Source organism: Microcebus murinus, chromosome 5 (assembly GCF_040939455.1).
Source record: "Microcebus murinus isolate Inina chromosome 5, M.murinus_Inina_mat1.0, whole genome shotgun sequence".
In the NCBI taxonomy this organism is placed as follows: Eukaryota; Metazoa; Chordata; class Mammalia; order Primates; family Cheirogaleidae; genus Microcebus; species Microcebus murinus.
In genome coordinates, this window is record NC_134108.1 from 30,846,010 (window position 1) to 30,867,145 (window position 21,136).

Sequence of the window (21,136 nt, forward strand, 5' to 3'; positions counted from 1 at the left end):
AAATAAAGGAATTGTGGTGGTAGACCTTGAATAAGATATAACTTGAATAAGACATGGTGGCCACTGCTGTTAAAGAGCTCTTAGTCCAGTTGGGGAGCTTGATTGCTAAAACATAAATAAATTGTCATGTGCTACTGAAGAGCTCTCGTGGTTGATGTAGACCTTTGGCTTGTGGTTCTGCTTATTTACTCTCTGTCACATGCCATCATTCTATGATAGAAATGCCTCGTTTTGGGAACCTATTGAGGGCAGGAGGTTTAGGAGTGCCACATCCTCTTTCTTGGCCTGGATACAAGACCCCTTATAATGAGAGCCCCTCCTTCCTGGCAGCTCTGCACCCTCATTTTTCAACACCCTCAACCATAATCCTATACACTAGTGATACCAAATTACTCATTTTCCTCTTGAACATGCCATATCGTGTTATGGCATGGGATTTTGAATTTGTTTCTCCCTTGGCCTGTTTTCTCTTTTCCTCACCTGCCAAATTTCTGCTCACGTTCCAAGTTCAGTTAAAATAAGTATTCATCCTAGTGAGTTCTTTGCCTGCCCTCGCCCATGCTGCGGTTGGCTTCTCCTTCCTCTGTGATTCTGCCTCTGTTGTAGACCTATAGCTTTGTAATTGTGTCTTCACTCCCAGTAACCAGAGTGCTTTGTCTTACTTTCCTCCTTTTTTCTCAGCGTTCAACCCAGTGGCCAAGTCATGGAGTGTGCTCAATGAATAGATCCTGAATGAACAAAATAATAATGGCTGACTGCCACTTACAAAATGACGGTTTTTCTCCAATATTTGTTTTTAAAAAGCTTTATTTATTTGATGTGGAAAAAATTTAAATATTCCTGTAGAAATGGAGTTCTTTTCAGGAAAGGGAAGTTTGTTTTTGTATCCACGGAAATATTTGGCTTACTAAAGATGAGATAGAACTAATTTTGGAGGGAAGATGAGGCACAACAGATGAAAATAAGTAAGAAGTAAGGCGATTTACATCCTTCAGAGGTTTCTTTGGTCACTGACTGTATAGCAGATGAAATAATAAAATCTTTAAGTATTTGATTTATTACTTAGTAATCACATATACATGTTAAAATAACATATCATGTATTAATATATAAAAGGAATGCTTTTTCCATTCTTTCATTTTGTGAAACTTTTTGCGTAAAACTTATCTAACATACTTTTCCTGGACATAACAGCTTCATTTTCCTTTTAAATTGAGATTCGGCCGGGCGCTGTGGCTCACGCCTGTAATCCTAGCTCTTGGGAGGCCGAGGCGGGCGGATTGCTCAAGGTCAGGAGTTCGAAACCAGCCTGAGCAAGAGCGAGACCCCGTCTCTACTATAAATAGAAAGAAATTAATTGGCCAACTGATATATATATAAAAAATTAGCCGGGCATGGTGGCACATGCCTGTAGTCCCAGCTACCCGGGAGGCTGAGGCAGAAGGATCACTCGAGCCCAGGAGTTTGAGGTTGCTGTGAGCTAGGCTGACGCCATGGCACTCACTCTAGCCTAGGCAACAAAGCGAGACTCTGTCTCAAAAAAAAAAAAAAATAAATAAATAAATAAATTGAGATTCAACACTTTTTACTAATTTATTCAACAGTTGGTACCAAGCAATATTGTAGGTAATGGAAATAGGATGGTTTACAAAACAGATAAAAATTCCCGCCTTCATGGAAATCACCTTCTAAAGTTGAATCTAGTATGATGATGACACAAGAATTTTATACAGAAACATGTTTGAGTACTTAATATCTATGATATTCATCAGAGGTTAATATTATAGAATTCCATTTTAAAAGAGATTTTTTAAAAGGCTTATATACAATGATATTATTTATAGTTTGGAAGGAAATATATCCTAGGAACAATTGATCATGATAGAGATTACAATTGTTTTTATAATGACAGCCAACACAAATTTCTTACCAGGTACTGCAATATAGTTAGAATGCTTTAATTCATTTAAACCCCACACTAAGTTTTGAGATAGGTGCTATCAATTATTTTCCTTTTACAGATGAGGAAACCAAGGGAAGGAGATTAAATCATGTGCACAGAAGATAAATGGTGGAGCCAGTTTTGAACTCAAGCATGTTAGTAATTTATTATTCAAAATAGGGCAATTGAGAAATTGTTCCCTTTGATAGACTTTATGTAGATTTGCATATAAAGCTGATGAAGAATTATCTGTAGGAGGTAGTATAAAGAATATAGTATTTTGTGGAAGATAGTGAGTGTAATGATTATGAGCACTATTGGAGCCAGACTGCCTGGGTTTTCACTTAACAGCCATAAGCCTTAGTTTCATCATCAATGAAACGGAAAATAAGAATTAGTATTTACTTCATGGGGTTTTTATATGGATTAAATTAGTATTAAATATGTGCAAAACTTAGCAGAATGGTAAACAGTGAAGTGTTCAGGAAGTATTACCTGGTGCTCTTTTATTGCACCATTTTTTAAAGAGAATTCACTGTCTTGAAGGTTTTTTTTAAGTTGCTATATTTTGGGGCATATACCTTGCTTATTTTCCTGATTCATTTTTCTGTTTTGTATCAGTTGGGAGTTTGGGGTCAAAGTTTGCTCAGAGGGTATTAGAGTTCTGTTCTTTGAGTTCATGTAGGGTTCTTAATGTTACTCATTAATTCTTGCTTGCTATACCTTCTAATAGATAGTTAGAGCCACTAGGACATTTTATAACATAGGGATTCTTGCAGTATTGAAATGATGTTTGTTGAAATGATATTCTTCTGGGTGACTTCCTTCTGTGGAAGGATCATAGCACTCATTGAACTCCTCTGAAGTAATGGGAGAGGGAGAGATCAGAGAACTTAGGGATTGTTTCAAGAGCATGATCAGCACAGTGAATGCTGAAGAGCTGATTTCATAAGAAACTCCATCAGTAAACTGAGCAACTTTGACCATAATCATCAATGATTGGGCTGCTTGACCCTGTCTAAAGAGTGAGCCAAAATTGTTGTTCGGCATCTCTCACCAAATAAACTTCAGATATTTATCATGGAAAAAAATCAATCTATCGGTCTTTTCACTGTCATTTCATTCAACTGTGGATAACTCCAGTGATGGGAACATTTTGGAATGTGTGTAAGCAGTAGGTAGGGCGAGGTAATCACTTTGGGTTAAGGTGAATCTAAAGGGCAGAATTATATAATAGACTGTTTAGAATGTAATAATGAGAACACTACATAGTAAAACTTGAGAGAGGCTGCAAAAACTAGTATCACTCAACTTTAAATTACTGTCACTTTAAATGAAAAAAAAATTGAATTGAGCTAAGCATCACATTTAAGACAATAGAAAAAAAAAAAAAAAACAACCCCAAGAATAAGTCCTTGTAATAAGGAAGGAGGGAGTTAATGACATGCACAAAAATTGTAAAAGAAAGAATAAAAACAAAAATGCCAAGAGCTAATTCTCTGGTAGGGTGGGGGAAAGGATGGGAAGTCATCCAATAAAGGACAACCCTTTAGCTATTTTATCTGGGGGGGGGGAAGAGAAAAAATGTACCACCTCAGAAGACGTTATAACTACATACATCTATAGTAATAATTTTGAAAGCGCCAACAAAATAGAAACATGTTTTCCTCCAGAAAAAATAGAAAACCTTGGAAATTAATAACTATGGAAAAGATTGAAAAATATTAGTTGCTGGACCTAGACTATGGGAAAGTGTTTTCATACAATCATGGAATAGAAAACTTCCAATCTGTTTTAGAAAATAAAGATGTATTGAAGCATTCTTTTTATGTTTTCAAGCTAGTATAACCCTGGTAACAAGTACTGACTAGGATTGTGAAAAAAATAAAATTATAAGCTAATGTCACCCATAAATATATGTAAGGGCCTACTAAAACAGAGAAAGAAAAGTCTATTATAACGAAGTAGAATTCATTTTAGGAATGAAGGAATACTATGCCATTTTACACTCCTTTAATAGAATTCACCATATTGCTAATTAAAAGGAAGACATAATTGTTTTGCTAGGTAAGGCATTAAGGAATTTTATGAAATTCCAATATCATTCATGAAAATGCTAACTAAATTAGAAATATAATTTCTCTAACATGCCAAACATCTTTCTAAATAACTGCAACATTATATTTAACAATATACTAGTAGGACAATATACTCATAAGATAAAAAATTACTTTTAGTCATTTATGTGATTCTTGAAATTTCTCAGTACAATATGACAAGTAATGAGCATAAATATTGGAAAGGAGGAATCAGAATTATTCTTCACAGTTTATATGATATACTGTGTATAAAATCCAAGTGGATTAAGGGATAACTGATTAGAAAGTTTTATGTAAAACAGATCTTATTTATTTAAAATTTTTTCCCAGGAGTATAGATTCAATTTGCCCTGAATATATGCTCCTGTAAAGAAGATCTTAGGCCGGGCGCTGTGGCTCACGCCTGTAATCCTAGCTCTTGGGAGGCCGAGGCAGGCGGATTGCTCAAGGTCAGGAGTTCAAAACCAGCCTGAGCAAGAGCGAGACCCCGTCTCTACTATAAATAGAAAGAAATTAATTGGCCAACTGATATATATATAAAAAATTAGCCAGGCATGGTGGTGCATGCCTGTAGTCCCAGCTACTCGGGAGGCTGAGGCAGAAGGATCACTCAAGCCCAGGAGTTTGAGGTTGCTGTGAGCTAGACGCCACGGCACTCACTCTAGCCTGGACAACAAAGCGAGACTCTGTCTCAAAAAAAAAAAAAAAAAAAAGAAGATCTTATTTCCAGTTCCTAATAATGCAAAATTCTGTTTTCTAGGAACAAATCTAACAAGTTACATAAAATCTTTATAAATTATGAAACATTAAGGGGTATAAAAGAAGGGCTGAATAAATGGAGAGATGTTCATTGTCCATATATAGGGATACTTGATATTATAAAGATACCAGTTTTCCCCAAATAAATCTATATTTCAGTGAAAATTCATCCAGAATCCAAACAGGGCTTTTATGGGCCAGCTATCCTAAAATTCATGTACAAATTAAGAATACCTAAAATAATTTTGAAGAACAAGTTGGGACAACTTGCCATACCATATGTCAAGGCTATTAAAACTCCTGTGGTAAGGATAATGAATAAGTCTAGCTGGATGTGGTGGCTCCCTTCTGTTGTCCTGGCTACTTGGCAGTCTGAGGCAGGAGGATCACTTGAGGCCAAGAGTTCAAGGCTGCAGTGAGCTATGATTGTGCCACTGCACTCCAGTCTGGGTGACAAACCTGTCTCTTAAAACAAACCAAAAAACTGATTTAAGTCTCAATATAAACTAATATAAGGAAGTTTGTTATAGAGGCTGCATTATAAATCAGTAGGGAAAGGGGGGGAAATTTCATTCCCCACTTCATACCATATACAAAATCGCATCATAGATGCATTATAGATAGGCAGAAAGGCAGTCTTTAAAATTTTTAGAAGAAAGTATAAGCGTTGTTGTGGAACACAGAAAACAGAAATGGTAAACAGATTGAGAAATTTGATTCTGTTAAAATAAACTTCCATTCGAGAAAATAATCACTCTGAAAAGACAAGGCTCAATTTGGTGTAATATGTTCACTAATGAGCAGAACATTGGTTTTTAAAATCCAGCCAGTGTTAATTCCGTACTTGTTTTATTCCTGACAAGGTCTTATCTTCTGTGAATATTAAAACCAGTAGTATAATGTTAAAATTTTAAAGCACTTTGCAAAACATATTCATGTATATTTTCATTTAGTTACTTTAATTACTTTCTGAGATAATAAGCTAGGCAGGATTTTTTTTTCTGATTCAAATTAAGCAGCAGTAGATACTTGCATTTATCTTTTCTGATTCCTAGTTAAATTCTTTCATAGTTTTTTCCCAACCAACAGTCTAGGTATAGACCATTTAATGTCTAGGTATACTTCACTTATGCAACAGATTTATTCCTGAAAAATTCATGTTCAGAGAAGTGTTTAGAACAAGTGGTATTTAAATGAAACTATGGTGGCTTTCTAATTTTAGAGATCTAACGGTGAGTCTTTTTAAATAAATAATGACTTACTGATTTGTTGCTGGGGCTTTTTTTGTTGTTGTTAATATGGTAGTTCTTAAACCTTAATATGTACAAGAATCATCCAGTGAATTTAGGAAAAAACACAGATTTTCTGACCTCTTCCAATCTCAGAATTCTGTCCTTTCTGTTTCTCTTTGTTACTACATTGGTTTCTTAAGGACTGTGTTTTTCTCATTCATTTTGGTATTCTCCACAGTGAACAGACTGGTGGAATGTGTGTGTGTGTGTTTCCTTATTAAGTGCTAATTAAGTCCTTATTAAATATTTGCAAGATGAATTCAGGAAGAGCTACCCAGAAGGCAATATCTAAACCTTATACTGTATTAATTGTGGCTAGAGAACATGAGAAAGAATTTAGTGCTCAAAAGTTAGATGTGTGTTACATTTGGTTTCCAATTAAATTGTTAAGCATTACTTTCAAACATTTTTTTCACAAGCAAAATCATTTAAAACATAATTATTTTAAAATTCCATTCTTGTTCCTTCTGGAAAAGGCATAACAGAAAATAAGAGTGTGAATGAAGAAAAATCACATTGTCTTGCACTAGTACCCTAGGCCGTCTTTAAAGTTAACAGTTTTCTTCTCAGGGAAGTTGTCCTCTAGCCACAAGCTACTGGGAATTGTTAAGCCCATTGGCAGAAACACAGAAAACTGCCCTTTTCACCCTTTCCAGCACACAAACGTAGACAATTCATAGCTGGAACCCATCTTCAAGAAAGTGCTGGCTTTATTGAAGCCAAATGTCAGAGTTTTTCATTTAGGTACATGAAGGGCCTTCTGTGCTCTTGCCATATATAATAAAGTAAACCACACGGACATACTTGAAAACAACACAAACAAGCAAACAAAACACCCTCAACTTACTGTGTGTGAATACAGATGCAAACATAACCTAGTTGGTAATAAATACATCTCTCTGTCTTGCTCACTTTTTTACCTCTCCTCAGTGTTAGCTGTGTGCTTTTTAAATATAGTAGCTGTGCAGTAAATATTAATTGAATGTTGGATAGAGGTAGGATGAGAACAAACAGAAATCAATGACCAATTCTACATTTTTCACCTCTTTTATTGTTTAGAAAAAAAGTTCAGTTTTAAGATGGGTTTTGTAGTGTGAGAAATTTAAAAATGTAACAGGAATACAGAGATTCCTTAATTACCCATTTAGTTCAATTCTAAAGTAAATCACTCCCAAGCTGAAGTTTTCCTAACATGGGCCAGAAAACCTGTGTTTGAACAGTGAACTTGAGTGCTTTATCACCTTATGCCAGACCACTGGATACCCTGGCCAGTTATTCCGTTGTCGTTTACTTATTTGAAAGTAAGCTGTGTGAAGATATGGGCAATTAACTCAAGAAATGTGTCTTTTTGCTTTTTTGGTGATTGTCTTGCAGGCTATTTTATGCTAGTGTTGAACAGCACACAAAACCTACCGAGTAAATCTCCAACATAGAGGCCTATTTCTTCTTGCTCTTTTCCATACTTTCTTTAATATTTACAATTATAGATGTACTTTGAAGATACTGATAAACAATAATGTGGAATCTCTTTGATACTGTTTTGATTTTAGAGATAAAAGTCTGGTTTACTAACATTTGGTTAAGGCAAGCAGTGAATGAAAGCATGTTAACAATTAGTGCTTGTAGTTTAAATTGGAAAAATTACCTAAAATAACAAGATGTGCCTTTTGTATCTAGATATAGGCAAGCCTGGTCTCTTTACTGACTAGACATGCAAGCATTTTCCTTTTAATTTCTAAGTCGAATTCCTTGATTTGTCTTCCAGATTTCTTCGTTGTATAATCCATAGGCTTTATTTTGTTGGTGTAATTGAAAGTGTACCTTTGAAAAAGAGTTCTGAACTTGAGCATATTTTAAATTAGTGTTTATATTGGACGCTGACTGGAAAATATTCTTTTGATTATATTCCATTAAATTAAACTGTAGTGGGTCTTGTGTAATTCAATCGAGGTCCTTTGCTTATCGTTTTTGTGTATGTGGTTTTTGGACAGTTTCTGATATTGTATGTACTCTTTTGGAGAAGTTGCCTTGCGTCATTTTTGGAACTTGTTTGTGGTTCAACTCATTTTTGGAGACAGAAATGTTCCTGGGAAATACTTGCTTGATTTTTTTTTTTAATCTCTGAATTGTGAACTTGGTTCACAGATTGGATTTTGGTATTCAGCTCAACCAGGACAGGGTAGTGTCCAGCTTCATTTTGTGAGTGACTGTAGATGCCTTTTAACCATTTGGGCTTCTTTGTTTTTTAAATAAATGACCAGTCTCTGAAATTTTAAGCCAAATGGTATACAAAGGAATTCCCGGTTTCCAAAGGGCCCTCTTTAATTTTGTGTTTAAAAGGCAGTATTGGCTTTATTTTTAGAAATTAAATATGTTACAGCTGTTGAGTAATTTACCACCTCCTGCCCTCACCTTCCCTTAAATAATCAGAGGAGAAAAATGTGGGTTGATTTTGTGTAGCTGAATAAAAAACTGAGAAGAACTTCAGTTTCATCCTTGTGACTTGCCCAGATGCTTTTATGTGATCCACAAGATTGTAGAAAAATCCTAGATTCAAATGAAAGATGTTGTGAGTGAGAGAGTTGCCTGTGGGTTTTTTTTTTTTTTTTTTAAATTACACCTATTTTAACTGCTTATTTGAAACTTAGCTCCGGATCTGAGAATAGTGGGAAGCCAAGGACAATTAAGCATCAGGAAATGGCTTCAACGTGTTGCCTATTGCATCCTTGACGATTTGGATAAAACAGAAACAGCTGTGATTCCAAAGGTCCTATAAATTTCAAATGTTGGTGTAGCACACTTTATGAGCTGATTTAATGAAGAACTTTGCCTATATGTCTTTGGTGACTTGCTTTTAGTTTTCTTCACAAAAATGCAAAATATTTGGGGTCCTTACTGCTAAATGAAAAATTGTGTGCATTTGGCTCTATAAAGCAAGTAGCCTTGAGAGATGGGTTTGCCTAGAAATTGACTACGTTTTTGTGGGAGAACGGGTGAAAAGGGCAGTTTTCCTGTGTTGCTGCCAAAAGGTCTGAACAATTTGTAGTAGCTTGTGGCTGGAAAACAACTTCTGTGAGGCAAAAACAGCAACTCCAAACTGGCTCTGGGTATGTGTGAGAAAGTGTTCTATTTTTCTCCCTACTTGATTATTAGGCTTTATAGAACATTTCTTTTAAAAAGTGAATTGTTATTCTCAACTGCTTAAAATTGTGTTTTAGCTGATTTGGATAAAAGTTTGGGGAAATATATTTGAAGTTAGCACAAGTGGGGAAATAATGTACTTAAAGGTAGCATTTATATTTTGCTTTTGTAATAGCCCTGTGCTTATGTGGTAATTTATTTTTTTTTCTTTCTGTCTTAAGAATGAAGGTAAATTTTCACATCCAAGGCATATATTTTACAGAAATGAGTTTTGTCAATTTTTTTTTAACTGATTAGAAGTGTGTTTTCTTCTTAGTTCACTTGGGCAGTGTGTTCCATTTTGTATCAAAAGTGTGTTTATAAAATACTGTGTGTAACTACTGATAATTGCTGTTTATTAGTACTTAAAGAGTGTGCCAGCCATCATGCAGATGTCCTTACGTTGGTTATATCGTTTTCTTCTCTGGACAAGAAAAATAGCTTAGAAGAAGGTAAGTGTCCTGTAGCTTAGAAGGTGATTGGAGACAGAAGTTAGAGTCATATCTGTGTGTTCCTAATTATTTCAAAATAGTTTTCCATATGTTCATTTTGTAGCCAAAAAATCTGTTAAAGATTATTCTTGTAGAATGGGCTTAGATATGTGGAGTGAAGATAGACTTGGTTTGATTTAGTTTAACTGTTTTCACTAGGCTTTCTTTCCTTTTCTTCCTTTCTTTCTAGATAGAGTCTTGTTCTATTGCCCAGGCCTATAATGCAGCGGAGGTCATTGTAGCTCACTGCAACCATAAACTGTTGAGCTTAGGAGATCCTCCTGCCTCAGCCCCTTTAGTAGCTGGGACTACAGGTACGTGCCACCATGCCTGGCAATTTTTTAAATTGTTTTGTAAAGATGGGGGCTCAATATTGTCCAGGCTGGTTGTGAACTATTGGCCTCAAGCAATTCCTCCCTTCCTCCTTGGCCTCCCAAAGTGCTAGGACTATAGGTGTCAGCCACCATGCCCAGCCTAAGCTCTTTCTTAAGTTGAAGATTCCCACCATACATGAGTATATGTGTACTTAATTATCTTATATAATTTTGTGATATGAATGAGCAGTTACCACCATATAAACACAATGACGTTGTTACTTCAATGATCTAAACTTTGTTTTACTTTGTCGGCCTTAATTTTGATTTTTCTCTTTTGTTGGGGATATCTATTAGCTTTTCATTAAAATGCAGGCAACAGCTGGTTAAGGCATAACTTTTTTCTTAATATTTTGCTCTATTCATCAACATCAGTTTCTTCTTTATTGTATATTTAATAAGTAGCCTGATGTTCATCATCTAGCACAGTGGTATTAAACCTGGGTAGAGGTGGCTGAGTGATACTTGTTCCCTAAGGGACATTTGGCAATGTCTGGAGGCATTTTTGATTGTCACGAATTGAGGGCGTGCTACTAGTGTATAGCAGCCAGTGATGCTGCTGAACTTCCCACAGTTCACTGGATAGCTCCACAAGGCAGAATGTCTGTAGTGTAGAGGTTGAGAAACCCTGAGCTAGCTAACAAAACAACTCAGTGGTAGCTGGGAAAGTTGTTATTCTCACTTCTAGAGGTGGAGGAAGAGGATATCCCTCTGTTCTCCCAGCCCTAAGCTGAATAACACATGTTGACCTTACACTGGATTCTATCTTTCACTTCCTTTCTACCTTCACCTCCCACCCCCAATTCTGACTTAGGGAGGTCACATTAATCTATTATGTACTATTCTGTTAGCCATAGTAGTTGATTCCCTGTTCAGAGTGAACTACCTTGGCTTGGGGTGGGAGAAAAGCCAAAGAATGAAAGGGATGCCCATCGAAGATAAATTTCACTTAACTCAGTTTTGATAAAGGTCCTAGTGTGCCTTTCAGAATTGTATTGGGTACCAGAGAATGCAGTTGTGATTGACAAACATATGTATGTACATATCTATAGAGTCAGAGATTGATTAGCTTTGTAAACTGAAAATGGAAATACAATAGATAAATAGAATTTTTGGAAAATCTTAACCAGAGACCTCTGAATCTAACTTCTATAAAATACCTATCTTGTTAAAAGAGAAATTGATTGATTTTTGTCTTTTATTACTTCAATTACTACTTGTTGAACCTAACCTTTGTGATTTTGATTAAATGCAAAAGTTGAAAGGAGCAACTTGTAGCTGTCTTCCCTTTCCTACTTGATGCTTTTGCAGGAACTTGGGAGTCTGTACTGCCTTTCTTTGTTCCTTCTATCCTTCATGAATGGCTCCAGTTTTACCCCTACTCCATCCTCTACTCTTACGCTGTTTTGCATATTGCTTTATGCAGATATTTCTTAGAATGGATTGAGGTCATGGGCTTACTCCCTGTGTCCCTTTCTAGGCTATGATGTCCTAGCACAGTGCCGAGTACATAGTAATCCAGTCCCTCAATTTTGAGCAAATGAATGGTGGAGGAGAAGGAGATGCAAACACCTTAGCAGTCTTAAAACTGAATGATGGAAAATGGTTGCTAGGATTATTGAAAGTCAGGATGCTGAAGAAGGAGCCTAAGTCAGTGAAGGTAAGAATTGTTATGTTAGCATGATCATATTGGTGTGGTTTGCTGTGCACCTTCTTTTTTGATGCTGGAGGTCTGGATGAGTGAGGCTAGAAGGCTAGCAGGCAAGTATGTGGCACTTAACGTTTTTTTTGTCTGAGGTTCCTCTAAGCTAAGTATCTTCTTGCTTTGAAGGGCTGGTAGCTTTGGCATGTTCTTGAGTATGATCTGCCTGTTTGTTTGTATATGAATTTAAATTTAGACTACCCTACTGAGTTTTTAAAAAATTGTTTTATTTATTCCTCCATTTATTTTTTTCTTTATCTCTATCAGGAAGAACTGGGTTTCAAAGTGATAGAAATGGCCCTTAAAGTCCTGCAGTGATTGCCTGATGACAGTGCTCTTGTAGCACCTGGAATTCTGGGCTAGGCTTCTTTGGGCAGAAATCCTTCCTTAGACTTCACTTATACTGGCCCTTGAATTTGAAGAGACATAACTCCATTTTACTCTGGGGTTTCTTCTCTTATATGAATTACTGTCACCATTAGTGGCTTGGTTTGAATAGATAGCAGCTCTATAATGTGCATATTCTGTTTTTATGTTGAATTACATAAAAGCATTTATTAGACACTTGGTTTCAATCTAGAGATAATTGTGGGAAAAGCTGTGTCTTCCAGCAAAAGGGCGACTAGCAGGGTACCCATACTTATCACTTTTGGCTATGCCATTGGACTTGTTCCTTGCAAATTGAGCATGCTTGATTGCACAGGTATTTGCATGGTTGAACAAATTGTATTTGGACAATAAACTGTTATCCTGTCAGTGATTAGAGAGGCAGGACATAGTTGTATATGGTTTACTTTGGTAAGAGAATTAAGAGAATATTACCAAAATTTTCATAAAAGAGGAGAAAACAAAAGTACTTTTCAAGAGTAAATATTGTTTCTTTAATGGTTATGTCAGTATTGCAACTGGGCCTTGTGTACTGGGGCAGATTTTCTTTTTTCCTAAATGGCTATTATCTTTTCTTTTTTGTAACACAGAGTTTGTTAGACAGAATATTAAGATTTTCCCTATTGGAGGACAGCCGTAGTTGAATTGTGGCTGAGAACATAAGAACATCCAATTTATAGTGTTATTTTTTTGAGTCTGTAATTTTTTTGCTTTATGTGCAGGTGTGAAGTTGGTGTCCAGGAGAGTGGGAGTATGGGTTGAGCAGGGAAATCTTGTAGGATTTCTGGGGATTAGTAAGGATTCATTTAAAGTTTGTGACTATGAATTTAAATTGAGAAAAGTTATCATGGTTATTTTTGTTTGGCTGCTTGGGTGCAAGTCTGAAGTAAGGCTAGAGTTAGATGTAACCATAAAGAAGAGGGCAAGTGTGCTGGAGGGAGAGAGGGGAGGGAATTAGGGTATGATGGTGGCCCCTTGAATCCAATTTGCTTAAGAAGGGGGATGTGAAGACAGTGGGAAGGTGGTTGTGGCACAAGGGCCCCAGGGTGAAAGAATTGTTGGAGTTGGGGTTCAAGAGGGATTGAGTTGCAAAGATACAAGATAATCAGAAGTTGGGATACATGAAATTGACATAATTGTAGGGTTATAGGTCTAGGGTAGCATTTTTCAAGAAATCATTTTAGAGGGCATTTAAAAAAATGAAATAAACAACATGAGAGTCAAGGCCTCATCTAGCAAGTTCCTCTGTAGGGAACTTCTCTGCAAATTAAAAAAGAAGGCTTCCCTTTGGGAGAGGAAAGAAAAAGGGAAAGGGAGGTGTCTTTTTTTCTTGCTGAGGTGTTCTGCTTGCAAGGAGAAGGCTGGCTGAGTGGAAGGGTTGGGGCTGGATTTCGCACAAACTGCCCAAGCTTAGGCTTTAGTCTTGGTCAGAGTGGATCACACATAGTCATTTGGAAACTTTGTTTCCATTAAAACTGGGTATATTTATTGTGTATTTTGTGAACTGGGTTGGGATGTAAATATTTTCTTCTGGATCACAGTTGGAAAAAATGGAAAGCCAGTGCTTGGGGTGTGACCATGGGAATGGGGAACTGAGATGGTGAGAAGAACAGGATAACTGGAAATTTGCTTTTTAAATAGAACACACAGAGACACACATAGTCTTCTGCTCTGTACCTTGCAGAAAGGAGCCAGGAGTATGGGTAATAAGTAAAAACTGTTTAGATTTGGGATGCATCATGTATGTTGAATTTGGGGATTCAGGTCCCCCTCCCAAGACCCTAAGCATTGTGGGATGATGGGGAACAGTGTGGCCTGGATATTGATTGAGCTTCTGGCCCAACATGGGTCTCCCTAGCTGCACTGTCAGACCAAGGGAAGTAGGTTAGAAAAAATGTGGGGCGCGGTGGCAACACCATCTCAAGATGGCGCCCGTTTCCTGGTCAAGCCCTGCTGTTAGTCTGACAAACAAGTGCTCAGCGCATGTGCCAAGCGTTGTCTCCTCCCCCGGACTATGTTGACCAATCAGACTATGCCCAGTGTACTTACTGCCTTTATAAGCTGCCGCCTAAGGCCTCTCGGGGTCTTCCGCATGTAACCAGCTAAGCAATCCCCATTAAAGCGCTGTCAGAAGAACTCCAATTGCCGTGTCTTCCTTGCTGGCGAGACGGGCGCGACAAAAAAATGCCAGGGTCTAGAGCATTGTGAAGATCCTGTGAGTCTGTAAAAGGTGGGCAGTGAGGAGAGGGGACTTTTGATCTGCTTTGGGTCATATAAAGCTTTCTGGGACTTAGTTATGAGTTGCCTACAAAACATATCACCAGCAACAGGTAATTGACAATTAACTAATTTTTAGAGGGTTATGAGGGTAACAAAGTCCCATAAAAAGATCAAGTAAGCAGAATCTTGGGAATTGGGAGATGTGAGTTGCAGCTTCTTCCTTCTTCTGTTGTCTTGACTACTTTTTTTAAAAAATAAAATAAAAATGTTAGTATTGGCATCCGAGTGTGATTTTTGCCTTTGCCTTTATGACATAAGTAAAAACAAACATATTGAAGCTTTTCTCATCTATCTCTTCATTGTTATGACTAGTAAGGTGCTGATAGAAAGTTGTAAAGCCTTGTGTTGCTTTCTAGACTGAACTTGGGTGGTGGAGAGTCTTGTTTCCCTTTGTGGGACCATACTGGACAGGCATTGGCAGTGGGGAGCAGCACGCTACATTCTGTGGCTCTTAAAAAGGGGAGGGGGAAGTGACTGGGGCGTTTCCCAGTGGGGAGTTGGGAGACTTGGCCAGAAGCTTAGGTTTCTCCGGGTGGGCTCTTAAAACTCACACTCCCATCCACTTGTCAAGTACCCCATCTTGGGTGGGCTTCTCGCTAAAGGAACGATGGGGGCAGGGGTCCTTCATTACACTGTCTAGCACGAATGGGGAGTGGCACGTGTTCCTCTGTGTGTTCTAGTTGGAACTCCTTATTGCATGTTTTCCTTAGAAATGTTAAATTTTATGGTTTTCAACTACTTTCAGGTGTGTTACAGATTATTGACACTCTATAGTAGGTTTAGGAAATTAATACACCCTTTAATGACTGTTTTTTTGGGGGGGCTGAATAATAACAGTAGCTAACATTTATTGTTTATGCCAAGAAACCCTTATTCTATAATACTTTTTGCATTACTTTAGATTTTCTTAGCCTCATTGTACAGATTGAGGATGGAGGCTTCTATCCCCAGCATCACTTTTATCATCCCTGTCTCACTCCCCCACTGTGCCCACCCCTTCCCCTATCAAGTCCTTGCTCCATCTGGTGTTGGGGAGTTATGTATAGTTCTTTTTTCAAGCCAGTGACTCAAAATCAGGCATTTGGAATATAGCCTATCATGAGTCAGGGATTGTCTATAGATAGGCATGTAGAATTAGTCCTTGTCTGGCCTGCCAGATATTAAATAAAGGTTTAAAGCTGCTGAAGTCTGGCCTTCTGAGGATGATCCTTGACAGTATTTGATGCTGTGTTTCACAAAAAGTTTAAAGCTGAAAAGTTGCAAGTACAGGGCTTCCTAAGGAGAACACAGTCAAGGGTGACTGTGTTTTATATTAAACAGCATTGGGTGGGCCCAGAGATTCGAGCTGCAAGCTGCATTCCAGGGACAGTTCAGAGCCATGGCTGGTAATGACATCACCTCCACAGGTGCCAGATTATTTTCCTCTTTTTCCGATATAGCCTGCCCATGCTTTAAAAAAAAAGTTAAGAAAATAGAAAACTAGAAAGACAATTAAGTACTACTGTGAGAATTTGTTGGGAAAATAACTATGAAATCCAATTCTGGGCCCATGTGTAGAGGTAGGGAGATGACAATACAATGATTTTTGAAAACCACCCAGTCCCAGAAATTCCAGTTTTGGGTTACTTGAGTTCAGTCACTCCCGAGAGATTTTGTGAGGAGAGGTGGGGCGGAAGGAAGGGATTTCAGACTATATGAGAAAAGTAGCTGTGGAAAAACAAAGTTGAGGGTTTCCCTCCCTTTATTTTGCCCCAAGTAAGACTGGGCTTATGGTATAAGAGAACTCTGATTTGCACTATATTTTGTAGAGACCAGAGAGATCTGATTCAGAATGTGAAACTTGGATTCAAAGGATTGGATCTTTTTCATGATGACTTTATATGCTTATTGACTAGAATTTGGAATAGAGTGAAGCATAAATAATAAAAGATGGCCTCATTCCCACCTTCAGATAGAATCACTGTTAATATTATGTTGTTTTTATCTCTGTGCCCTGCATTCATAGTTTTTGGAATAAATACTTCAGCAAACGCATATTTGTGTACATTTCACAAAGTGGAACTCATATGTTCAGTTTTGATGTCTTTTTCACTCAACATTATTTGTGTATGGTTTGCCATGACACGTTATTTTTTCAAAATGTAGAATTTTAGAACTAAGGGGTATTTTAAGAGAAAATTAGTTCCCCAACCTTTAATTTTGTAGGTGAGGAAATTTAGTAAAATGAAGAAAATTGACTTGCTTACAATTACTGTTACTTTCACACTTGCATGTAGAATTGGTTTCACCTTTTCCACAACACTTTTCACTGTACTATTCTGCCTATTTTACTTTATTTACTTGGCAGAATTTGTCAAGTATTGTTTTGCGCTAGGATGGCTTAGAGATCAGTGTCCCAGAGAGTTAAATCTATCTAATTGTAACTTTAAAGGGAAAAAAAAGTGAAAAATTGAGACCACCCAAAGACAGCTGTTTAGTTAATTTGACCCGAGTGATTGGGAGAAGTTTGAAAACCATTATGATGTGGTTGGATTGTTGCCATTTTAGGGTTATTTGATATGAACCTGAAAGGAGTAGAGGTTAAAAACGTGTATTTTATTAATACAGTTAGCATAAGCATATGTGAAGGTTTTCTCTTCTGCCATATTAAACCAATAACTCTTTTAAAGCTTTTTAAATGATCTTGCTAAAATAATTATCATCTCATATGCCAAATTTCTTTTACTTTAGAATGTGTTTGCCTTATTTTGCTGAATTCCTATAGGAATTCTTAGCTGTATTATTCCTTTGGCAGTGGCTCATACACAGTCTCATGGCATTTATTCTACTGTTGTCTTAAAATTTGATTCGTTTATTAACGTTAACTTTCCACAAGGTTGTTTTTGCTAGCAGTCTCGGTTATCAGCTCCTCAAGAATAAGGATGTTGTCTTGTCATTCCCCTTCCTTCTTCCTCTCTTTCCCCTCTGCTTTCCCTGGACTCCATGATACAAGCAAGAGACCTTATAGGTTCTCAGTATTATTGCTATGACCTATTAAAAATGTTCTGAGTGCATTTAAGGCCAGATAACATGGTCTCTTCTCTGTGTGAGTTTATAGTTGTACTGATGATCTAAGGAACACTTCTGTAGAATAAATAAGTCATGATTTACACACTTTTCATTTTGGTCAACAGGCAGTTAGATGTCCTTTTTGAGGCAGTCATTATGGCCTCAGACTCACCCTCATTTGTGTTTGACCTTAGGCTAAATCTAGAAGAAACTCTATGTGACAGCCGAGGTGACTTTGTTGAGATGGGGAGGAATGTCTGCAAAATAAGTGATGGAGAACCATTAGTTTTTGTTTTACTTGGAAAAATTCCTCCACAGAATTCTTTAGAATATTAAATTCTGCATCTTGAAAACTTACTGACAATTTTCTACATTTTTTGGCTTTCTTTATGTTGAGGGAAGAATTGAAGCTCAGGTAGGAGGAATAGAGAAATCTGGTGTTGAAAATTTAAGGAGGAGGGAGTAGGGAAGAAAGGAAGTAACTTAGTTGCCAGAATCTATTTGTAGGTAGGGAAAGAAGGAAAGGAAGGAAGAAAGAATGGAAAGAGTTTGAGAAATAAGTAGGATAAATAGCCAAATATTAGGGTGGGGACTAAATCTTAATGGTCATTTGGCAAAGTTGATTATACTTTTGGTTCTTTTCCAGAAGGTTTTCAAATGATTGGGGTGGGTGGGTAAATTCCACTTAGAGATGACAGCTTAAGTGTTGGAGAAATATGACGGAAACTGGCCTGAGTGGCTAGATAGCGTAGGAAGAAACTGAATTAAAAAGAATTCTATTTTTCTTTTCTTTCTGGCAGCTCTCTGTTCTTCTTATAATGCTGTATTTAACTTGTTCTCTAGTGTTATACCAAAAAGTTTGTTCAGTATAATATAAAGAATCTGTGGTTTGATTGACTGCTTGCTTTTTTCCCTCTCCTTCTAAGCTGCTTGTCTCAGAGTAGGCATTGGTCCTTTCCCCATCCCCCAAGTGTGTCAGGACATAGAAGATGTGACTAATTCCATGAGCTGCACAGGAAAGCAGCCACACCCCTTGTATGATATGTGTGTATGCACATGTATGCTCTTTTCCCTTAAAAAAAGGAAAGTATATGGTTGTAATGTAAAGTTTCTTGTGTTACTGGAGTGTGATTTCACTTCTCTTGAGTAGTCTGTTTATTATTAATTACATGTAAGTAATAAAAGATCTGCATACTCTCCAGAGCATTTGGAATTATTTGCCATCTGTTTCTGTTTGGCTCTGCAAAAAATTAAAATAACTTGGGAATTAATTTCACGATTGGAAAAGGAACTCTGCTTCCTAAAGATATTTATGTTTACCTTGGGTTCTAGTATCAGTCGCATTATTTCCTGACCCAGGGCTGGGCCACCTCTGACTTAAGCACTAGGGCTGAATTGTGTCAGCACTGCTACTTAAGGCGTTTATCCTAATCCAGGCGTCCTTGGATTGTGCAGTGCCAGTGAGCAAGGTGGTGGCAGTGATCACAGGCCTGGGCTGCAAGTGTGAGTTCTGAGGAGATCTATGATTACCTAGCGAATCCGTTACTGATAAATGTGAGTTGGAGTTTTTCTTGGGATGTTCTGTTTTGACAGCATGCAGGGTAGTGGTATTTCTGTTATTTATACTGTATCATTCTCCTCCATTGGAATGAATATCTGTGAATTCTATCCCACAGGGTGCCATTATGCTGCAAACATAAATAGATGCTCATGGCCAGTGAGGAACCAGCTGTGTGCTGGTTGAGATGTGGTTGGATTTTTGGTAGTTGGGTTGGCCGGGTTCCCTAGAAGTCAAGCTTGTATTTTACTTGGAGATATCCTAAAAGTTCTGTGTAACTGTTACAAATTATATTTGAGGGGTTCCAGAGGAATGAAATAATAGTGGACTTCTTATCTCATGCCTCAGTAATGCGAGCTACAGCTGCTGCTTTCCCTTTAGTTTTCCAGCCATTCCTTTTCCCTGTTTTCTGCTGTGATTTCAGTATAAATTTGAGCAGTAAAAGGATCCTCCCTAACTGATAAATAGGAGGTCTGATAAATGTTATGCGTGGATGAGAGATTATAGTAAATGCCTGTAGTTAAGAAAAAAATAGTATTCCACATATTTATACTGTATTTACCTCTATGAGAAATTGGAAGTTTGACAGTGTGAGGTGCACTGGGAAAAGAAGATACCAAGAGGAAAGTATGTTTGGGGAAAATGAATTCCATTTGAGAAAACTCTGAGGGGCAGATTCATTCAGAAATATGAGCTCATCACCTAGATGATTTAATGTGTTAATGCAAATGAGAACTACCTGGTAAGATAGCCTTTGCCAGGAGGTTAGGTTTCTGCCTTTTCTCAGGATAGTCTACGAAACTGATTTCTCAGTCACTTAACTCAGTTTAAAATTCCTTAGATTCTTTAATATCTGTAAAATAAAGGGTTGACTGAGTTATTTTTTTGGGTCCCTTGCAGATCTAAAATTAATATGATTCAGGAGGATTGTACACCCTAAAATATATTATTTTAGGACTTATTTCAGAGCTGTTTCTAGTTTCTTCTTACTTTTCTTAGGTCACTGTCTTCAAAAAGATATTAAATTCTTTCAGGCTAGTCTCAGCCCATGAGATGCAATTGTGCAGGTAGAAGATAGTAAATCCCACGCTCTTCACATTTTCTTAATGTGAATCTTAAAAGATGACATGAGGTTTCTCATTATAAATGTGCCAAAATAGTATTTGTTCCATTAGAGTGCCATTTAACTTAATATTATAATAACTTTATTGAATCGTTAAGATGATTATTTTGGATAATAGAAAAATAAGATTATGATGCTTTGAATCATAATCGTTTGAAAACATAGGTGTACTGGATTTTTCTTCTTTTTGTCTCATTTCTTTTTACCCAAAATATACTAAGCAGAACTTTGTGCAGAGGGCATGTTGGTTGCTGTGGAGGACACAGAGTAAGACAGGCTTGTTTAGGAGTGGGTAACCTGGGTACATAGAGGCTATAGTGGAGAGCAGTGCTGAGCTCAGAAAGAGGGAAGGGGGGACGTGGTGGGATCCAGAGGAGGGAAGGGCGGCATGGAGCCGGGTTGTCAGAGAAGTCTTTAGCAAGGTCGTAGCCTTGTGGCTGGACATTACTCGATGTTGCTAGTGATGACCAGCATTTTAGTTGGGTGGCTGTCTTTTGAGAAGAGGCGCAAGGAGCAAGCCTGGAGACTGAGTGGCTTCCCCCCAAGAACGATAGCATTCGTCCTGGGGAGAACTGAACAGAAAGGCTGAAAAGGAGGGTTAAGCCAGCTCTTGGAGGACTCTGCATTTCAGGTGGAAGAATTGGAGTGTGCTTTCTGTAGTCATTCAGTGGAGTCACTGAGCTTTTCCACACAGGAATGATGTGAATCAGAATTGGAGTTTAGGAGGTTCAGCTGGGTAACAGTGTCCTGCTGGGATTCAAAGTAGGGCTGACAAATAATTATGAGAAATAGTCAAACGGAGAAAAGCTTACTTGTGGGGTTTATTTAATCAGAGTCTACTGCTTGTAGCTAGGTTTTTTTTTTTGTCACAACACAAAAGTCATCAAATTATTTATTATTT

The 21,136-nt window shown here is 37.4% G+C and overlaps 1 protein-coding gene across 17 annotated transcripts in view; it reads left to right on the forward strand.

Moving 5' to 3' along the window:
* The window catches only part of EPB41L2 (erythrocyte membrane protein band 4.1 like 2), a 202,950-nt gene that overhangs the window by 36,277 nt on the left and 145,537 nt on the right, over positions 1-21,136 (forward strand). The window contains exon 1 of one of the 17 annotated variants that reach the window (XM_076002948.1): positions 8,748-9,199. The exons of 13 other annotated variants lie outside the window; for them this stretch is intronic. The gene's annotated coding sequence lies outside the window, so the exon portion shown is untranslated. Of the gene's footprint in view, positions 1-8,747; positions 9,200-10,764; positions 11,798-18,791; positions 19,109-21,136 lie in introns of those variants that run through there. 3 more of the 17 variants (XM_076002947.1, XM_076002944.1, XM_076002962.1) reach the window with 3 other exon arrangements.